The sequence below is a fragment of the Callospermophilus lateralis genome, chromosome 5, assembly GCF_048772815.1.
Source record: "Callospermophilus lateralis isolate mCalLat2 chromosome 5, mCalLat2.hap1, whole genome shotgun sequence".
NCBI classification, from domain to species: Eukaryota; Metazoa; Chordata; class Mammalia; order Rodentia; family Sciuridae; genus Callospermophilus; species Callospermophilus lateralis.
This window is the reverse complement of record NC_135309.1, coordinates 127676260-127699468: the sequence shown is the minus strand read 5'-3', so window position 1 is coordinate 127699468 and position 23209 is coordinate 127676260. Positions and strand designations below refer to the sequence as shown.

Below are 23209 nucleotides of genomic sequence, written 5' to 3'. Positions count from 1 at the left end.
ATTGACTTAGTTTGGAATAGACATCATGCACTAATGTTAGTCATCAGAAATATGCCCTATTTAGAGAAATTTTCCATTCACTTTGTTTTTTAAATGTACTGACTACTTTGAAAAGTCCTTATCTACAAAGAACACAGAATAGTTTCATCCTCTAAGAATTCATCATGAGCCACTGGAGAATTTGATATATCCTCGTGCATCTAACGTTACTGCCTGAAATAAATTTCAACTTAAACCCTTAAATGATTAAATGAAATTCACCCAACCATTTACTTGCAGAGTTTGAAGATCTATAGCAAAACTGATGGTTCCATTTTGTAAGAAAAAATATGACCTCACTTGCTGATCTGACACACACACACACACACACACACACACACACACACACACACACTTTTTCAAGTTTCAGCAATGTTTATAGATGCCTAATTTTTTAATGGATATTAATTATTGTGTCCTTGTTACAACTTTATCTTTCTCATTTTCACTCTTCAACCTCTTTATCGTTCCTTGGGCAATCTACTGCTGTATGCCACTTACGTTTCTTAGGGCAACTGCAAAACTTTTTGGAATGGGAACTTCTTTCCATATTCTTCTTTCTTTTTGTTCCAAGGAAATGTAATTTGAAGAATGAGGAAATAAGATGCATCTGGCTGAATATTCCATTATCAGAAAAGATTATTAAGACTTTACTGGAAGTTCATTTTAACTCTTGTGGGGAGAAAAAGCCAGAAAAGTATTTCTTGCTCTAGAAAAATAGAGTTTTATTTATTTTATTTTTTATTCTTTGTGGCATTGGGAATCAAACCCAGGACTTGTGCATGTCAGGCAAGTTCTCTACCACTGATCTATACCCCAAGGCCTAGAGTTTTAAATAGGATTTTCAGTTTCCTACATTTTTACATAGAATTCTGATCAGGTAGCCACAATGAATCGATTCCCACATAGAGTGGTTATCTCCCCATCTAAACACTGAAATGTAATCTGGAATAACACATAAGTGGCATCAGAAAGGATTTTCCCTTTGTCCTAGAATGGATTATTACCTAATATATCCTAGAGAGTACATGGGTTCTGCGTTTTTACTTTAATAAATAAAGTCAACCCATGGATGGGGATTGCTAAAGTTCAGGTATTGAAGACCTGTTAGTCTTCTAGGTATTTACAACACACCAGAAAATATATCTTGAAAAGAAATCTTCATACTTAACCAGAGAAAAAAGCCAGAATGGAAGTACCTAACAGCTAGGTTTGGTACTTATTTCAAACAAATAGTTCTCCAGAGACTCAGAATCAATAAAGTTGTGGTGTGTGTGTGAATGTGTGTGTGTGTAAATGATATGCAGTTTTGAGTCCAGAGGGGATCTGAGGGAAAATTTCTTCCCTCCTCAGAGGACCCTAGTCTTTTAAGACCTTCAGCTGATTAGAAGATAATCTGTTTTACTCAAAGTTTACTGATTAAAGTGTTAATCACATTTAAATCATGCCGTCATGGTAACATCTTCAGGGTTGTTTGACCAAACAACTTGGGTACCAAGACCAGACAAGCTAACACGTCACCGTAGCCATCATGGTGGATTTTGCAACATCCCTGTGGCAACGTGACACTGTGTACAAAGGCACAACTCATGTTTGTGCTGTAAGCCAGTCACTGTTAGGCATGTGATGCAGGTGGTACCTACAGCCGCTGTCATACAGCCACATTCACATGGAAATGAACAGCCCCATGTGTACCTACATGCAAGAAAGCTACACAAGGAATAGATAGGCTCTGTGAAGGAATGCTCTCCTCCTGAGGTCCAGAGCCGCATGATGGGGCTCTGCATTTGCTTGGCTTTTTAAATGCACATCCACGATGGAAGGCATGGCTCATGACCCATCAACGTTTGAAAGCAGTGGCTTCACATTCTGGAGGTGGAGGGCTTTTGACCCCTTTCTTCATATGAACGATTAGACATGGGTAATGAAATAGAGCACCAAGAGTGCCCTGTACAAGCGGGTTCTGTTTTGGGACCCTCACTCCCACTACTGCAACACTCCACTCTATAAATATAAGGAAAGGCATGGCTTTTCCATTGTCTATAGACGAGTAATATCATATCTTCAGAACAAAACCATGAATAAATTACATTTTCTCTAATAATTTTAAATAGCTACTGCAAAGCACCTGCTTTATGAGCCATGCTTCATTGTTTCAGCCATTGTGTGAGGACTTATTGGTCCTAATTTATTATTCTATCCTTCACCAAGCCCAATTATGTGCCTTCTCAGGCCATAAGGTATTGTGGTGGTAAACCAGGCTTTTGCTTGAAAAGTGAGGCTCTAAACTAAGTAGCCTCTTAGGTCTCCTTCCTCTGACTTATGGGAAGAGATAGTTCCAGGGAAACATGGTGGGGAGAGAAATGGCAGAGGACAATAGTGGGGAGGTCACAAGGTGAAATCACTGCTTAGTGATAGATGTATGTGTTGCTGATAATGAGTCAAAACCAACTTAATTTGTATCCAGCAGACTTTTAAAAAGGTCACAGAAGCATTTTAGAAGATTTTCCAAGCAGATTGGTTTACATTAAAAAAAAAAAAAACAAACAAAAATGTTTTCAGCATACGGTATAGGTAACAGTTTGGGAAAACTTAATTTACATACAACTCAGAATGTTGAAAATGTGAGTCCCTGTGTTCATTTACTTACATGGTTGTTTTACAATTGCTTATGAAAGTGGTTTCTTTTCACAGTCAAGCCTAAGGTCAGAATTTGGTGCTTGCCTTTGAGGGGGCACCTTTACTGTATTTGCAAAAAGCAAGCACATGCCAAAGGGGTCATCTTAGCTGAAATAAAGAGAACAACAACAATAATCAGTGTGGCTAACAGTGACTGACTGCTTTCTTCCTGCCAGGCACTGATCTGAGCATTGTATAGGAAGACATTACTTAATCCCCCCAACATCTCTCTGGGTTAGGTGACATTCTCCCTATTTTACTGTTAAGGAAACAGAAGCATAGGATGTCAGGAAGTTTAAGACTGTACTGTGAATATGCTCAGTTTATCTGCTCAATCCACAGTAGCTGGGACAAAATGTCTTGGGCAGGAATGCAGGATCCATGGAGAGTTGGAGAGGGAACTGGAGGAAAATGGAAGGGACATTTAATTGATGGAGGAGACAAGTCATTCCAAGTTGGGCCCTTAAATCCAACAAGACCAGTGGAACCCACTGGAGGTTCTTGAGTGTGGGAAGTTTAACATGGAAATGACTTTGGAAAAATAAGTGGTTTTGGTAACCTGGTGCCACAGAGTGAGGAGAAAGAGATTAGAGGTTAGAAATAAATTATGGCCCATTCTTCCTCTGAGAACATGGATTAAGAACAGCATAAAATTCCTTGCAGCCCACTAAGGCAGCATTTCCCACATGAAGTGCCAAGGGGCCCCAGGGATCCTCAGGGAACTCTGAGTGGCACACTAGGATATTTCAAAATTTCGAGGAAAATAAGGCAACACTTAATAACTGTCTGCCACAAGCATATTATGAACATTTTCAATACCAGATTGTAGTACATTCCTTTTTTTTTTTCTTGGCCCTAGGGAGAGGGTGGCTTTTATTTCCTCTGTTAGGGAAGTGGAGGGGACCCTTTTCTGGCACTTGAGTGGGTAAGAGAGTCATTCCCTTTAGGGTAGCAGCTCCTGTATCAGTGGAGGCACGAGAAGGTATGCGCTGGTGTTCACAAAGCGGAAAGGGGAGCAGGTGCCCTGAGTGAGGGAACAGGGTGGCAGACCCCAAACCCGACGACTTCCCAGTACAATAACTTTCTTAAGGCCTGGCTGGTGTGACTCTTCTCCCGAGAAGGGCCTTAGCGGCCCCGAAGCATTGTTCCATCTCATGGCTGGTTCCTTAAATGTCCATCTCAAATTGTGACTCTTCACCGCCTGCCCGCTTATCTTCTGGACTGTGCACAGGTGGCTCCGGCTGGCTTCCATGGAGGGCTCATTACTGGCAGGGCTGGTGACTCCAGGAATGGTGGGCAGGTCCCTTGGAGGTGTTTTGGCCACAGGTAAGTTTCTATATTTCATCAAGAATTTCCAGTCATAGATGATCCTGGTACCTCCCAGGGTGGTGCTGAGGAGTGTGCCACTGCGGGTGGTGCTGTAGTCCCCGGGTGGTAGCTGTACGCCATCATCACCAAGGACCACCCTGCAAGTGGCAGGGATGGCCCGGCTTGGAGTCAGCTGCAGCTGCTGCCCCCCGACATGGTCTCCAGTTTGCTGCACAGCAAACCTCTACATTCCTCTTAATGACACCATGTCTTTAAAAAGTTGAGTTTTCTGAGATTTCTGTAATAAAAAGAAATTCCAAGGGCTGGGGATATGGCTCGGTGGTAGAGCATTCTCTTGGCATGTGTGAGTCCCTGCATTCAAACTGTAGCCTGATTCCATATGAAAGAGGAAATAAGGTGGTAGTGCCTGTTTTCCAAGGCTTGAAATGCTGTGCAGCAGTGGAAGGCACACAGGTATAGTCCATTAGTGAATAATTTTGTTGTTTCAAGGATGAATAAAAGATACTTTTTCTAGTATTCTTGTGTATGTCTCTCTATGTGTCTGTACATCTATGAAGAAGTTACTGGGGCACAAATTCTACTGTCTCAGTCTGTTTGGCTGCTATAGCAAAATGTAGAACACTAAGTGGTTTAATTTTTTTTCTCCTCATAGTCTTGAAGTCTGGGAATTCAAAAATCCAGGTACTAGCCAACTCCATGTTGGGGAGGCTCCACTTTCTCCTTCATCGAGTGCTTTTTGCTGTGGCCTCAAATGGTGGAAGAGGCAGCAAGCCCCCTAGGAGCTGTATTTTTTTTAAGCTTTTGAAGCATGTTTATTTTCCTTTTTTATTTGTTCTAATTAGTTATACATGACACATCCTACATAAATGGAGTAAAACTTCTCTTTCTTCTGCTTGTACATGGTGTAGAATCACACTGGTCATGTAATCATATATGTTCACAGGGTAATAATGTCTGATTCATTCTACTTTCCTTCCTAACCCATGCCCCCTCCATCCCTTCACTGCTCTCTGTATAATCCAAAGTACCTCTATTCTTCCCTAGCTGCGCCCGCAACAATTGGACATGAGTCATGGCTGTGAATTAGCATCCACATATCAGAGAAAACATTGGGCCTTTGATTTTTTGGGATTGACTTATTTCACTTAGCAAGGTACTCTTCAGTTCCACCCATTTACCTAAAAATGCCATAATTTCATTCTTCTTTATGTCTGAGTAATACCCCCATTGTGTATATATACCACATTTTCTTTATCCGTTCATCTGTTGAAGGATACTCAGGCTGGTTCCATATGTTGGCTAGTGTGAATAGCCACTGTAAACATTGGTGTGGCCACGTCACTGTAGTATGCTGATTTTAAATCCTTTGGATATAAACCATGGAGTGGTGTATCTGGGTCAAATTGTGGTTCCAATCCAAGATTTCTGAGGAATCTTCACAATGCTTTCTATAATGGTTGCATCAACTTGCAGTCCCATGAACAATCTATGAGTGTACATTTTCCCCCACATCCTCACCATCATTTATTGTTACTTGTATTCCTGATAATTGCCTAGGGCCTGTTTTGTTGAGGCACTTGTGTTCATGATGTCTCCTTATCACCTCCTACCTCCTAATACAACCATATGGAGGGTTAGGGTTTCAGTTTATTTGGGGACATAAACTTTCAGACCATACCAGTAAGCCATCATGAATGGGAAAAATACACCTCAAGCCTATCCATTTATTTCTGGCTCCTCAGCTCCTTCCTTCCCTGCATCTTTGTGACTGTGACAGCCTCCAACAAATCTCCCTGCCTCCATTCTTCCTTTCTTTCTGTTCCTAGCAAAACAGCTTCACAATCTTCTAAAAAATATAAACTGATTCAAATTATTTCCTTATTTTGAATTTTCACTAGTTTTTCAATTTATGTTAAAAAAAAATCTAAACAACCTTGCCAAGATTTAAATAAATCCTACAGTTTGTTCTTCCTCACTTCTCTGAACTCACCTCCGCATCACACCTTTAAAGTCCAGTGCTCCAGCACTCTGGCTTCTTTCCCGTTCTCAAAGACTTTGAGCTTAATAACCTTCATGCCTTTCCCAGGAACGCTGCTCCAACCATCACTGTGTGTTTGATTACTCATCCTACAAGTAACAACTTCACTGTACTTTCTTAACACATTGTCTTTAGTACCTTTAGTACAAATTTCCCCAAGGCCTGAACTAGTCAGTTTTTGTTTAGTTTTGGTTTGGGCAGTGCTAGGGATCAAACCGTGGACCTCATGCAAGCTGGGTAATTGCTCTGCCACTGAGCTCCACCCCTAGTTTCAAGATTTTTATGTATAGTTGCCCATTTGCTTCTTTATTTCCTGACTACCTACTAAATAGGAAAGTGCTATTAGGGTTGATAGAGAATCTTTTTACTCATTATTGTATGCCCAGTATCTAGCAGTTTCTCAGGCATTCAGTAGATGCTCAATAATAGTCATGGAATAAATGAATGAAAGGATGAGTGAGTGGAGGATGCACTCCATGCCCTTCATCTCTCAGGCGTGTGATATGGGATGTAGAAGTGATCCACAAGCTCCCTAATACTGTGCTGGCCAATCCAGCTAGCCTGGTCTCTGTGTCCTTGACCTCAGCATCATCTGCAGAATAGAATTTTAAAGGAGCTAAAGTAGTTTTAAAGTGAGCAACTATTATTTTTGTGTTAACATTCTATTTGGCTTTTCTATTTATAAAAATTGCAGCAATGAAATTTATATGAACGACAAAGATCCAAGAATTCTTGGGATATCTGCTTACATACAACATGGAGGATGCTTCAAAGTAGTATTTCAGTTTTCTGAAAATGAATTTTCTGGTCTATTAAAAATATCATCATCCAAAATATTAAAAAGGAACTTTATTTGGAGCTTGAAAATAATGAGAAATTTGTGCAAAGTTGCAGTGTAACTGTTAGAAAGGGATTTCAAAAGAATGGGCCTTTGTGTTGTGTGGGTTGTGTTTTCTGAGTGTTTTATTTGTATGAATTTTTCTTAACCTTAGGAAAATGTATATGTGTGTGTTCATTAATTTAATGTTTTTTAAAAAAGAATCTAAGCAACTTGCCTTGATTTAAGTAAATCCTACAGTTTGTCCTTCCTCACTTCTCTGAACTCATCTCCACATCACATATGGAAACCACATGTGAACATTTATTTCTTAAATACTAAAGATAACACTATAGAAATATCAACAGAAAACAAAACCACCCAAGATCTGCTCCCCTCCCTCTAGGAATTTATGATCTAATTTGAAGAAATTAGATATATGTGACAATGTTATGATGTCATTTGGAATAAGACTTAAAATTACAGAACCCATAATTAGCTATAAAAATGCAGTATGGAAAAGAGAGCTTTCTTTATTCTTTTAACTAGTAAAAATGCCATTGGAAATATGAGGTGCTTGAAGAGTAGATTTCTTTAGAAGCAGATCTTTTTTTAAGTATTCTATAAAGAAGGACTGAACCAAAAGCAGTATTGCCACCTGATTGAAGAGAAGCAGCAGAGTTTAGAGATCTTTATTGATCTTTATTAATATTATCTTGAAGGATAATATCTGCAACTGACATCCCCCTCAAACATCAAAGGGACATTTGTATACATGGATCCCTGTAGCTAGACCCTCTCAACTTTCCTATCACTGGTCAGAAGAACCCTGGGTCCTTCCCTGGTACTCTGTCTTCCACTCAAATAAAAATGGATGATGTGAGAAGAGAGATGCATCATTGACAGCTCCTTCAATATAAGAGATTCAGCAGGAAGTCGCTGTCTCTTCCCTCTGACTCTTGCTTCTAGACAGCTGTCTTGGTCCATGTTCAATTCCGATGACTAAATCCCCAAGAAGAGAATGTCCCTGAGTGGCTAAGTTGAGTTTCAGTAACATCATTTCTACCAAGTGTTTACCTTACTAGCATTTACCCGGAAGAAGCTTGGATCAGTATCTCTCAGCGGGTGCTTCCACTTACCCTCTTAGAAGATCGTTCCAATTAGGGAACATTGTTTCAGGAGAAGGAATCAATTCAGGTGGAGTTGGTAACAGAACCTAAGACTGCTGACTGCAACTTTTGCTTTAGTCATGATGTAATTTTTTTATCTTCTATTTTATTTCAAATATCTTTGATAGAGCAGGAAGCTGGAGGTTTAGTATTTTATAAAGATCATTCGAAATCCAAAATAAACTCTCACAAAATAAAGAATGGTAAATAGCTTTGTGTTTATGCCCTAAGGGATTTAGTTGCAGGATCCAATTTGATCTTAAAAATGCAATTAAAACGTAAGTGCTTTGTACCCAGTTTAAGTCAATAGGCAGTTGATGTTGCAATGTGTAAGGTAAGATAAAAATAGCTGTGGAGGATTTGAAGTTTAGTGTATGGTCTCTGCCATCCCAGGGAAGAAGAGATATAATCACAGGAAATACAAAATATATAAGGCAATATGTTAAGGGATTCAGCAATTCAAATTTAAAGATTGAAAGCCTCATTTTAATTGCAAATTATGCAATTGCATTTCATGTTTTACAATAAAGGAGATGAGTCTTTTTTGCAAATTGTTCTTCTTTGGAGAGGCTACTTGGACTGAGTCAGTCCACACTGCAAGCCAGAGCCCAGCCCCTCTGGTGAGGTCACTGTTGTTTGCAGCTACACAGCCCCATATGTACTTTCTGGGTTGAGTGGACTGAAAAAAAAGTCTGTCTCAAATTTAAAAAGTCAGAATACACAGTTATTATGGATGATTAAAGTTTCAGATGAGGGAAATATGTTCTTTTCCAGTCTATGAACACAAGTTATGTTTCCCCAGTAAATAAATGAGAGACTTAATTTGTAAATAATTACACACTAGTGTTTAAAATTAACACTTGAGTATTTTAAGTATTTTGGGGAGGAGGTGTGGCTCAGATGCACCATTAAAAGACAGGAATTTTACATGTTGTAAAATGTAAAATGTTGTAAGATGTTGTAAAGTGGAGAAGAGGTGTGACTAAAGAAGAACTTTTATTACCTAACATACAATCACTATTGACTTTGGGTATTTTCTCAAGAGTTAAACCATGCAGATTAGGTCTATGCTCAGATTATTATAATGGATGAGATTTTTTTTCCCTGGGTGAACTATGCAGCTATTGTTTTAAATATGGAGGGAGATAATTTATACAATAAAGGATAAGCTTCAGGCTAAGTTTGGCTCAATACTGGGATTCAGAAATGTCCAGGAATGTCTTTTATTCATTCACGTTTTTTGATTCTCACAGGGGAAAATATTTGTGTAGAAAAAAACATTTCATGATGTCTGACTTAGGCAGTGGACCTGTTTAGATCTCTGCCTATCCCATGAACATTTCCTTTTCTTTGGAATTTAGTCCCATTCCCCAGAGGCTGTTGTCTTACAGAAACATTTGTGTTAATAATCTCTTTGGACCTGAAATACGGGTCCTAGTCAAAATGTGTCCTTCTGATTTTGATGAGAACCTGGAATTGAAGGAATTCCAGAATTCCAGGATAATAGGGAAGGGATTGAATTATACAAACTGTTGAGTTATGGTCACAGCAATGTAGTCTGCCACGTAAACAAACAAACAAACAACAAACAACAAAAATACAGGAAGAGCAATTAGCCAAGGGAGAAAGAAGAGTGAAATAGACACACTGAAAACCTGAGGTCACAGTTTATATACCTATGGTTGCTGGTAACAAAGGGCAACCTAGAGAGGAGAAAGGCAGTTTAGCTCTTAATGTGGAACCACCCTTGGCATAGACAGTAGTACTGTAACCCTTGGCATAGACAGTAGTATTGTAATACAGGGCACAGCAAGTAGTTGACAGAGTTCAAGAACACTTGGAAATGACTTGGAGGATCAGGTTGGTAGATTCCAAAAGGAAAATGCTGTCCACAGGCTGACTTATGAGTGTCACCTGGAGACTTCAAGACATAACTGCGTAAGATTTGCCTCCATGAGTTGAGGAGAGTATTTTGAATTTTTAGTTTCTGATATTGTATTCTTTAGTACCCATGACTGGTTAGGCTTAAGATCCTTGCAAACACCTAAGAATAAGGGGGCTAATTTCCAGGGCAATTGTTTTGTAAATGGTAACCAAGGATAAAATACAGTGATTGTTTCTCATTCAGATGTACTTGTGTTTTGGAATAAATGTCATTCAGCCGCCAAGGAGATTTGGCAGCTTTGGTGAAATCAGTAACCTCCTCAAGATCTCATTTGTTCATTTGTAAAATGAGGCATCTGGACAAGATGATTCATGTGGTGTTTCTGGGTCTGAAATCTTTATTTCTGCGAAGTTATGAATGTCTTACATTTGTTCTTCAAAAAACATTCATGAAAGTATTTCTTGGTAGCCATTTTCATTTATTTTGTGTTTTCTCCATGCTTGGGATTTATTTTCTTTTATGTATTTTATTATAAATCAACATGCGTTACAACCTTTCTTATAAACTGAAGTGCAAAGGAACCATTTTCCTAAGACAGAATTTCAAAAGAGTAGGCTTTTTTTTTTTTTTTTTTTTTTTTTTTTTTTTTACGCTATGGATGTTTAAAAGAAAGAAAGAAAGAAAAAAAAAAGAGTGTGCTGAAATGAATCTTTCCTCTATGAGGTATGGGTCCTGAAAGCTATTATAAACATTCCTCTGGTACATGTCAGTGGCTCAACATTGGAAAGAAGTAATTTAGCTGTTCTTGAAAATCTGATTTGTGTTTGCTGAAGTACTCCAGGAGCCCCTCACATGGAAACCTTCCCGCCGTGGAAGTGCTCCACTAGAGGCCTGAAAAATGAAAGGCTGGTGAGAGCAGCGGAGGAAAGAGGGTAATAAATTCACCTAAATCTTTGAGAGCCTTTGGAACATTATGCCCTTCATAAATCCTGGCTTGCCCAAGGAGTCAAAAGAAAACAAAAGTGGAGACATGAGGGTGTAGAAAGAAAAAAGAAAAGAAAGAGATTTCCACTAGAGAAACAGAAAGAATCAGAAGGAGTGTAAAAGGCTATCCTACATGGAATCAGTAGGGCAGTCTAGGACTGGTCTTGTGAAAGCCTTGGAGGAGGGAGGCAAAGTTTGCTTGGGTCTAACTCTGATGTGTTCAACGTACTATAGAACTTCTTTCCCAAGACATAATTTTCTTTCTTTCTTTCTGTCTTTTTTTTTTTGTGTGTGTGTGTGTGTGTGTGTTTAAAAGTGCCATCCCAGAAGCATGGACATGGTTTGAAAATAATTTGCAAAATCACAACCCCTGCTGTTGGATAAGAGTTCTTCAGTATTGCTGGAAACCTTTATAAATGTGACTTTATTTTATTTTGGCATTATAGAGATTACATTGAATTCTGAGAATCATGTGGAAAAAAAATCCCATCCTTTTGGAGAAAAGTGGATGCTTAAAACAATGCACTGAGTGTCTGGGGAGACAATATTACATATTGGTTAAGGACATGGATGTAGGAGTAAACAAAGTGTGGGTTTGAATCAGAGATGCCATATTTGCTAGATGTTCTAAGAATCAGTTTCCTTTTTTCCAAACTGATTCCATGTCAAAGAGTTGCAGTGACAACCAGCAGTAATAAGTTTTCAGATTCCACGTATGATCTCAGCATTTGTCTTTCTGTGTCTGGTTTGTTTCACTTAGCAGAATGTTTCCCAGATTCATCCATGCTATAGAAAATGACATAATTTCATTGTTTAATGACTGAATAGCACCCCACTGTGTATATGTACCACATTTTATTTGTCCACTCATCATTTGATGGACATTTAAGTTGCTTCCATTTCTTAGCTACTGTGAATAGTGCTACCACGTATATGAGAGTGCAGATGTCTCTTTGACATACTGACTTCTATACCTAGAAAGGAGATCACTGCATCTTATGGTATTTCTATTTTTAATTTTTGAGGAACCTCCATACTGTTTTCTTTAATGGCTGTACTCATTTACATTCCCACCAACAGTGTGTAAGCATTCCTATTTCTTTACATCTTTAACAGCACTTGTTATCTTTAGCCTTTTTGATACTAGCCTTTTTTTTTTTTTTCCTTTTGGTAGTACTGGGTATTGAACCCAGGCCTCACTCATGCTCAGCAAGCACTGAGCTACATATCTAGACCAATAAGAGCCATTCTTACAAGAATCAGGTAGTGATTTTGATTTGCTTTTCCTGATTATTAGTGATCATGTTAGTCATCTTTCTGTAGCTGACACAAAGTACCTGAGATTAAAAACAAAACAAAACAAAACAACTTATAAGGAGGGAAATTTTATTTACCATGGTTTTGGAGTTCAGTTCATGCTCATTTGACCCTGTTGCTTTGGGCCTGTGGTGAGGCAGTATCATGGCAGCAGCATGTGGCCAAGAAGTTCTGTTCACTTCATAGCAGCTGGGAAGCAAATACAAGAGAGAGGAAAGAACATGGGTCCTCAAATCCCCTTCAAGAGCATGTCCCAAATTACCTAACTTCCTTCCACTAGGCCCTACAATAGCACCATAGGCTAGCAACCAAGCCCTTATCATATAGTGCTTTGGGAACATTTAAATTCAAGAACATACAATGATGTTGAACATTTTTTAAATACACTTGTTGGCCACTTGCATGTTTTCATTTGAGAAATGTCTATTTAAGTCTATTGCCCAGTATTTAATCAGGTTGCTTATTTTTGCTCTTGAGTTTTTGGAGTTCCTTATATATTCTACTTATCAGCTCCTTGTCAGATGCATAGGTTGCAAATATTGTCTTCCATTCTATCAGTTTGGGAGAAACTTCACTCTATTAATTGGTTCCCTCGCTATGCAGAGGATTTTTAGTTTGATATAACCTCATATGCTTATTTTTGCTTTTGTTTTCTGGGCTTTTGGGGTCTTCTCCAAAAAGATCTTTGTCCATGCCAATGTTCTGAATCATCTCCCATGTTTTCTTGTAGTAGTTTCATAGTTTCAGGTCTTACATTTAAATCTTTGATCCATGTTGAGTGGATTCTGTAGCTGGTGAGACATAGGAGTCTAGTTTCATCTGTATAAAGGATATTCAAATTTCCTAGCATCATTTGTTAAAAGGACTGCTCTTTCCTAAAGTGTGTTCTTAGCACTTCAGTCCAACATCAGTCTGTTCTAGATTCGTAGATTACTTCTAGGCGCTCTGTTCTGATTCACTGGTCATATACTGCTGGTCCCAGAGCCAGAGTTCTCAACCCATTAACTCATTTAATCATTAACAAAACTCCAAGGCAGATATTGTTAAGGCCTTTGTTTTACATATGATGAACCTGTCAGGCGAAAGGTTAAGTCCTTTGTCAAAAGGTATGGCTGGCCAGGCAATAAACCCAAGTTTTAAGACTTTGAGTGTAGGGCACCTTAACACACTTGGGATTTTGACCAGATAACTCAGATCAAGAGCAGGAAGAATGAAGGTGACCTGCCACTGCTGTCCATCTCCTTTCTCCTTTCTTCACCATCCCTTCTGAGGCCAACAGTCTCACGGGACTGAAAAGTCATATCAGGGGGGTCCCTCTTTGTAGTTAGTCTTTTCTCCAGTTTCATTAAAATTGATCTGAGTTCGTCTCTGAGTGAATTCTAAAATGAAAAACTCAAGAGGAGACTTCATGTGGTAAGTCTGTGATGGTGATTTAGAGGTGCCCCTCATCCAGCTCATCTCAGGCCGTTGCAATGATTCCAAATAAATTCCAGACTTCTTGAAAACCGCCATCTTTGCAGCCTCACAACATGTCCTCATCCTCATTCTCCACACACAGTTCACAAAACCACACAGTCACCCTGAGGGATGGTTAACTCATACCACATCTGATGCTCCTGTTGTCAGCTTGTAGATCAGAACATTGGAAAGCAGGTCTTTGAACCAGGATGCACACCTGTCCACAACTGTATTTTCCAGGGTTGGATATTTCAGGGTGGCTTTTTGCTTCTTAGTCATCAGTTAGTGTTTATCAAGTATCTCCAGTAAGCTCGGCATTAAGGTAACAGTAAAGTACGAAAAGCCATGGTCTTGATCTCCTGGACTTCACCGAACTCCCAAAGGAAGGCCAAGGAGGGCCAGTTTGTTTGTAAACATCTAGGGTGGCTTTATGTGCTCTTTCAACTTAATTTATATGATTGTTTCAAGCAAATCAGTCAAGAAATGGTAACTTTTGTGATTGTGTTGACTATTACAGAATCAGAGAATGGAATTAAACCAGGGGAAATCTAAGGGATCAGTATGAATTTTTCTGAATGGTTTTTCTGGCCTTCTAAACCTCCCAAAACACAGACTAAGCAAAATTTTAAAAGGCCCATCATTGATGCTATGACTTAAAACAGAAGACCTTGTTTTAATCTTCAGTCCACCAGTAAGAAGTTGTGAACTCTTAAATAATTCACTTAACCTCCCTGGATCCTTTAAATTTTTTTCTCACTTTTTTAACTAGTTATTTTTTAGATATACAAGAAAGTAGAGTATATTTTGACATACATTCATGGAGTATAAACTTTTTCTAATTAGGATCCCTTTCTTGTGGTTGTACGTGATGTGGAGTTTTATGAGTCGTGTATTCATATATGTACATACAAAAGTTATGTCTGATTCACTCTACTATCTTTCCTATCCCCATCTCCTCTCCCTTCCCTTCATTCCCCTTTGTCTAATCTACTGAACTTCTATTCTTCCCTGCGGGGGGGGGCGCAACCATTGTGTGTTATGTGCATATCAGCGAGAACATTTGGACTGGTTTGTTGAGATTGGCTAATTTCACTTAGCATGATAGTCTCCAGTTCCATCTGCCTACTGGTAAATGCCATAATTTCATTCTTCTTTATGTCTGAGTAATATTTCATTGTGTATATATATCACAATTTCTGTATCCATTCATCTGTTGAAGGGCACCTAGTTTGGTTCCACAGCTTGGCTATTGTGAATTGAGCTGCTATAAACATGATGTGGCTGCATCACTGTAATATGCTGATTTTAAGTCCTTTGGGTATATACTGAGGAATGGGATAACTGGGTTAAATGGTGGTTCTATTCCAAGTTTTCTGAGGAATCTCCATACTGCTTTTCAGAGTGGTTGCACCAATTTGCAGTCCCACCAACAAAATATAAAGTGTATCTTTCCCACCACATCCTTGCCAACATTTATCGTTACTTTTTTCCCCCCTTGGGTGCTATAGATTGAACTCAGAGGCACTCGACTACTGAGCAACATCCCAAGCCCTATTTTGTATTTTATTTAGAGACAGGTTCTCACTAAGTGGCTTTGCACCTCACCAGTGCTGAGGCTGGCTTGGAACTTGTGATCCTCCTGTCTCTGCCTCCTGAGCTGCTGGAATTACAAGTGTGCGCTACTGTGCCTGACTTATTGTTACTTATATTCTTGATAATTGCCTTTATGACTGGGGTAAGATGAAATCTCAGTATAGTTTAACTTGCATTTCTCTATCCTTGGATTTTAGTAGGTTTTATGTTATTATTATTATTATTATTATTTTGCATAAAATGAAGGGACTACAATGTGTGAGGAATTTTTATGCCTGTTATGTGTCTTTCAACTATACCTGAAAGCTTCTGGGATCACTATTCTAGAAATGTTTTTAATTTTAATTATCTTTGTGGCAGTTATGTGAACTACTGGTGCATCCTCTGGTCTTAAGTGAGGTTTCAGGTCTTTGCAAGAGGACACAGCAACTTTGGGCTCTGCAGCAGGGAAGAATTGGAGGTGAGTCTCTCTAACCAAGTCTCCCCAAGTGGCCTGTGTGATACTCCCAAAGCTGATGGCACCAAACAACACAAGATTTCAGGCATATCTAAGAACAGTCATAGCTTAACAAAAAGAGAACTGGAGAGTTGTACTGTCTGCCCTGATGCTAATGTGCAGTAGTACTTCAGACAAGCTTCTTATGCTGCCAGTGTTACATTTCCCTCCTTGGCCAAAAGGAATGACTCATACTGATTCTAAACATTTAATAAGATTTTTTGTGAGTTTCCAGATCCCTTGCACTATTTCCAGATATAAAATACCTTAAACATATATATGATTTGTGATGTAAGATCTCATTTACTCAGAATTGATACATCACTCCCTATTCACATGATTAATTTTTTTTTCCAACTGGGTATTGAATCCAGGGGCACTTTACCACTGAGCTCCATCCCCAGCTTTTTAAAAAAATATTTTATCTTGAGACAGAGTCTCAGTAAGTTGCTAAGGATCTAAGATGGTGAGGCTGGTCTTGAACTTTTGATTCTCCTGCCTTAGCCTCCTGAGTTGCTAGGATCAGAAGTGTGTGCCACTACTCCTGGCCCACATGTTAATCTTGAAGGAAAACTTTTAGCTTTCCATGTCCCTACTCACAAACTTTCTATAGCTCCCACTGCTTGGTGGAGGTAATCTGAAAGGCCTGAGGCCTTCCAAGCCTGGTTACTAACAAGTCATAGAGATTATTTAGACTCCACATCAGCCAGCTGATTGCCCTCTTGCTATGCAAAGTTTAATCAAAGCCTCAGTTGCTCCAAGAAGCCTTTCTTTCCTAGCTCATTGAGACCCAGGAGCCTGATGCAGTCTCAACAGTCCTATTTTATTCTTTGCACGCTTCCTCTGACACAGATGCTGCCATGGCTAATTTTAAAGGCCCATCTTCAGTCTTGCTGCAGACTTTGTAAAACCTGCCATTGAGATGAGTTTTTTATTTTTCTGAAAGTCCAAATGAAAAATTGTTATTATTTGGGGGCAAAAGTCTTGGGGAGAGCAAAAGTACAGCATAATTTTGTTCTGACTGTTAATTTTATTATTTGTAATTTCATTACTAGAGGTGATGAAGTGTTGGACTACACGCCATCAGGACCCATTTTTATATTGTTGACAACCCTTTTTACCGACTACTTCAAAAGATTCTTGAAAATCCCAAAGAAAGTGGGAAATAGAACAAAAGCAACATCCGCAGTGAGTGATGGTCAAGCCCCGGGTTCTCTTTTGAATGCCAAGGAGACCAGCACAGATACTGGATTACTCAGCAGCCTCTTTCCAGAGACAAGCCCAGGGATGTATGAGATTACTTGACACATCTGTCCCCTTTAATCTTGACAACTTTGACCAATAGAATATATCAGAAATAACACTGGGCCACTTTCTAGGCCAGTGCTTTTAGAGTATCCACTTTCAGTCTTCTGCACCTTTCACCCGGAATTGGGTCATCTTACTGTGAAGAAGCCCAGGGAGTTCCATGGAAAGACCCACCCAGGGCTCGAGCTCAAAGGGCCAGCCGAACACCAAGCTGACAAGCAGCACAAACTTGCTGCCCTGTGGATGAGCCCTGGGAAGTGGATTTCTCCACGGCTGGCGAAACCGCTCTGGCTGCTGCTGTGGGGAGCAGAGGTGAGCAGTCCACATGGAACCTTGCCCAAATTACATATTTTTTTTTTTCTAGCAAAACAAATAGTCATTGTTCTAAGCCAACAAATACTGGAGAGTTTGTTCATTATAGAACATAGCTGGAATTTGCACCTGCCTTTCTGGTTGAAATCAGAATACGCTGAGTTGATTTGACAAACTTCATGGGTCTTTTTTTTTGTGGGGGGGTACCCCGGGGATTGAACCCAGTGGTGCTTAACCACTGAGCTCCATCCCCAGTCCTTTTTATTTTTTAGTTTGAAACAGGATCTCACTAATTTACTTAGGGCCTTGATAAATTGCTGAGGCTGGCTTTGATTTTGCGATCCTCCTGCCTCAGCCTCCCAAGCCACTGGGATTATAGGCGTGCGCCACTGCAGCCAGAATCTTCACAGTTTTTATGTTGCACAAACAAACAAATACAACTTATCAAATGTGTGGATGTTCTTACATCCAAAGTGTTTGCCAAAAGAATATGATAGCATAGAAAGCAACAGCTCCATTTCTCAGTGAGTTGATTACAAACTATCACTGATTTAATCTCTCATATATTTATATTCTATACGCTGGAAGGGCAGTGTGAATTTCATTAAATGACTTCTAGTTTAGACTTTCCCCTCTGCCCTCATAACAGCATATTAAAGTAGCTATTCAAAATGGGGTTTGGTTTTTCATATCTCTGTTTGTATATAAAGTATGTTGACACCCAATTCAAGTCTTCATACATGTACTTTGGATAATGATGTCCATCACATTCCACCATCCTTGCTAATCCCCTGCCCTCTCCCTTACCCTCCCATAAATTGGCGTGAACATACTTTATATACAGAGATACGAAAAATTGTGCTCTATATGTGTAACAAGAATTGTAATACATCCCACTGTTGTCATGTATTTAAAAAAATAATAAAATCAATTTTAAAAAAAACATTTACAAAAAAAACCAAAAAAACCAAAAAAACAAAGTGGGGTTTTGGGAGTTTAGTTCTTCGGTTGGAGAGTATTTCTGGATACTAACAATATTCCTAATGCTTCAGGTCCTGGTAAGGAAATGTGAGGATTTGGTAGGATTTTACCTTCCTCAAATGCTTAGGGAGGAAAAAAAAGAGAGAGAGAGAGAAATGTGTCGCAGTAGATTGGGTAGAGAGGAGATGGGAGGGGAGTGGAGGGGAGGGGGGATTAGGAAGGGCAGCAGAATACAACAGACACTAGTATTGCTGTATGTATAAACGTGGCTGTATGACCAATGTGATCCTGCAACCAGTACACGTGGAAAAATGAGAATTCATACCCCATTTTAATCAAATGTATGATATGTCAAGATCACTGTATTGTCTTGAGCAACTAATTAAAAAAAAATTGCTTAGGGAGGATTGCTTATGTATCAGCTGCCATGCTGAGCTTTGAGGTTCAGTGGTGACAGAGAAGACAGAGAAGACACTGTCCCGAGTCACGCAGCTTACACTTCAGTAGGAGAGAGACAGAATAAACAAAAACCAAACAAAAATAAAAAAAGATAAAAAATACCCCCCAAAAAAGCTACCTACTAAAAACTATTTCACCACATATTTACTAAGGGCCTGAAGGAAAACTAGAGTGCATCAGAGGTCACATTAGCAGAAGTGAATCTGACAGTAAAAGACAGCCTTCTTGGGAAGTGGCATGACTGAGGTTCAAGGGGTCGGCAAGAGTCAGGCAGGCGGAAATGGGACAGGGCTGTTTACCCCTTAGGGAGCAGTCCCTGTGGGGCATCAGGGTGGGAAGAAGCCTGGGGGGCTGGTGTAACCCAGAGAAGCCATCCAGCTGGAGCAGAGTGACAACTGTAGGGAAGGGTTGGAGATGAGGCTGCACTGGCCACAAGTGGCTGCATCACGTGGGTATTTTAGGCCATGATAACAATTTTGAATGTTAATCCTAAAAGTGAGGTTACATCTGTGGCCAATTAGTAAAATGGTCATATTGATGTTTTTAAAAGATAAATCTCAAGAAAAAAAGGTTTGAGGGTAATGAAAAAGTGAACTAGAGACATCATTCAACAAAGGAGGGTTCAATAGAAGTTAGGGGTGATAGTGCTACCTGACTTCATCAAAGCTTCCTTCCGGGTCCTTCTTAGTAGTCAAGTTCCACAGAACTCTCTGTCCAAGGCAATTAAGAACTAAGACACCCCCACCCGACCCCTCCTCACTCCCCAGGCAGCAGACTGCTGCAGCTTACCTGGGATTTCTGTCTGGTCATTGTGGTGGGGAGAAGAGGGACAACAGGCAGGCGGAAAGAGCAGACAGTGACGTGGCCTTCGCCTCCACATGAAGTCAGGCAAGGAGCAGACACTCATACCTTCTTGCCCACCAATAAAGAAATAGAACTGATTATTCTGTAGATGGCATTTCCTTTTTCAGTACCAAACTAATCAACATCCTGCTGTGGTGGCAAGAGATGCTAAATTGCTGAACCTGCTGCCTTTCAGATGAGATAAAACTGAGCACCTGCACTTTGGTCCATAAATAACCCAGGGTTATTTTCCCTGGGGACTGAGCTGTTGGTCCTAATGTTCCCACCAAATGCTAACCGAGTGATTACACCATGTCTGACTGAATTACCATTGTAATTTCAGGAGCAAAGCTTTGGTTTGTCTGGAGCAAAAATGTATTTTAAGAATGCACAAAGTTTATATCTGAACTAGAACTCTTGACTGAACACCTCCAAATGCACAAAATTCATGAAAAAATCTTCCTATCATTGTTCACCTTTTTTTTTTATATTTAAATATGCCTAACTTCAAATCTGTTTTGATGCTGAACAAACCAGTACAGGTCCATAATTGTTAATTGAACCTTGTTCATATTCAAATAAGCATTACTGGCTGATAACCATATATTGAAAACTAGAGTAATAATCAATCCACTTACAACTCATAGCTTTTTGAGAATAAACCTTGTTGGTCTCATATCTACCTTTTAAAAAAATTTATTCTAATTAGTTATACATGACAGTGGGATGCATTTTGACACATCATACATAAATGGAGTATAACTTCTCATTCTTCTGGTTATATATGATGTAGAATCACACTGGTCATGTAATCACACATTCACATAGGGTAATAATGTCTGATTCATTCAACTATCTTTCCTACCCATACTTCCTCCCCTCCCTTCACTGCCTACTCCAAAGTACCTCTATTTTCCCTTAGGCACCCCCCACACACACCCAGTGATTAGCATCCACATATCAGAGGAAAACATTCAGCCTTTGGTTTTTTTGGGATTGGCTTATTTCACTTAACATGATCCATCCATTTACCTGCAAAAGCCATAATTTCATTCTTCTTTAAGGCTGAGTAATATTCCATTCTGTATATATACCACATTTTCTTTATCCATTCATCTGTTGAAGGGCATCTAGGTTGGTTCCACAGCTTGGTTATTATGAATTGAACTACTGTAAACATTGATGTGGTCTTCTCACTGTAGTATGCTGATTTTTAAGTCCTTTGGGTATAAACCAAGAAGTGGGAAAGCTGGGTCAAACGGTGGTTCCATTCCAAGTTTTCTGAGGAATCTTCATACTACTTTCCTTAATGGTTGTACCAATTTGCAGTCCCACCAGCAATGTATGAGTGTACCTTTTCCCCTACATCCTTGTCAACATTTTTTGTTACTTGTATTCTTGACAATTGGCATTTTGACTAGAGTGAGATAAAATTTTAAAGTAGTTTGATTTGCATTTCTCTAGTTACTAGAGATGTTATCATCTTTTCAAATCTTTGTTGATCCATTGTATTTCTTCTTCTATGAAGTGTCTGTTCAGTTCCTTTGCCCCATTTATTGATTGGGCTTTTTTTGCTGTTGAGTTCTTTATATATTCTGGAGATTAATTCTCTATCGGAGGTGAATGTGATAATGATTTTCGCCCATTCTGTAGGCTCTCTCTTCACGGTATTGATTGTTTCCTTTGCTGAGAAAAAGCTTTTTAGTTTGAATCCATCACATTTGTTGAATCTTGATTTTACTACTTGAGCTTTAGGAGTCTTGTTAAGGAAGTCACATCCTAAGCCAACATTCATGCCTACCTTTTTTTTTTTTTTGTCTTTAATTTTTTTTATTAGTTGCTCAAGACAATACAATGATCTTGACATATCATACATTTGATTCAGATAGGGTATGAATTCTCATTTTTCCACGTGTAATACAATCATTTCATCTTCACTTCTGTGCCTGGTCCCTGGGCATATTGGGTGAGTCTTTGGTATGTGGAAGTATTTTCTCTTCTGGCAGCCTTGAGATAAGTTTATATAAACCTGTACCTATTTCAAATTTTGCCACTCAGTCTTGAAATCTCCCAATTGGAGGTTCCTGTTGAACCATCTTCTATAGTTTCTCAAAGTAACCCTTATTTTTTTGTCAGTCTTATTTTCCCATTGCCTTTGCACCACCCCCAACTCCTGGTGTGTATGTAACTCTCATCCAGTTGCTTGAATTTATTAATGGTATATCCTCCCACGTAATGCTCTTTTCCCCTCCACTGCATTATTTCAAATCTTGAGCTTAAGTTCATGTCTTGCTAAAGGCCCACGTTCTATATGAAAACTTCTCAGATGTGCTCAACCTACACATTAGGCATTAAAGAAAACCATTTAAAAGGCACTGCCTGTGGAGTGGATAAAAACAACAACAACAAAAGTCAATTCATTAATTTGATGGCGCACAGGGTTGAGGCAGAGGGCTGGAATAAGAGACATCCTTTGGAAGTTTCCCAACAGCTTGATGATGTCCAGATAATTTATTCTTCACTTGAGGAGGATGCTGGGGATCCTATAGAAAAATTACCCTCAAGTGTCTATATCAGGGAGAACCTGACCAAGGAGAGGCACCATCCTGAAAATAGAATTAAATTCTCTGAAGAGAAACAAAACTTTTCAGTCACTCTGGATTTCTCAGTTTCAAGAATATTGTGAATTAATCACATATTCCAGAGAGAAAACTGGCAGATTCTTTTTTAGAGAAACAAAACAATTCTCAATGGGGGCAAAACAAAAACAAAAACAAAAACAAAACAAAACAAAAACAAAACAAAAAAACATTGATTGCTACTGATAATTTGTAGAATCCTTGATGAAATGGCCAGACTTTTGCTGAATTTCCCTATGGTGAAATCTACCAGTTTAAAAGTCCTGCCCAAGCAAATAGGGTTTTCAGTCAGCATTTTGCTAATTTTGGAAAAGTCCCTCCTTGAAAGAGAGAAATAAAAACTGGAGAAAATAAAGGGAATTTGAAGGACAGAGAAATGCTGTTTGGAATGTAAAGAAACATCAGAGCAATGAACAGTTGCCTCAGAGACAAAAGAAGGTGTTACATCTACTAAATAATAAAATGCCATTTTAAAAAGAAATAAGCAAATTATAAGAAAAAAATTGAGAAAACCCAAGACATAACACCTAATATAAAAAAATTAAATATAGTTTTGGAATATAATATTGAAGATGATATGTGTCAAAAAATAAAACCCAAGTTAAAAATAGAAGAATACAAATATTCAAATAATAGGATTTCCAGAAAAATAAATAGAGGAAAAGTTAATGATGAGAATTATAATAATAAATATTCCTGATTTAAAAGGCACGAGTTTTCAGCTTGAGTGAACCCTTTGAGACCCTAACATCAGAAGTGTGAAAAACACACAGCAACTCATGTTGTGATGACATTTTAGACAGTAGGAATACAAATAAGATCTCAAAAGTTTCCAGTGAGAATAAAAATATGCCCATTGAAAG

The 23209-nt window shown here is 38.9% G+C and overlaps 1 pseudogene; it reads right to left on the bottom strand.

Moving 5' to 3' along the window:
* Positions 1–3884: 3884 nt before the first annotated feature.
* On the bottom strand, positions 3885–4242 carry LOC143399443 (eukaryotic translation initiation factor 4E-binding protein 1 pseudogene; annotated as a pseudogene).
* Between the last annotated feature and the right edge of the window lie 18967 nt (positions 4243–23209).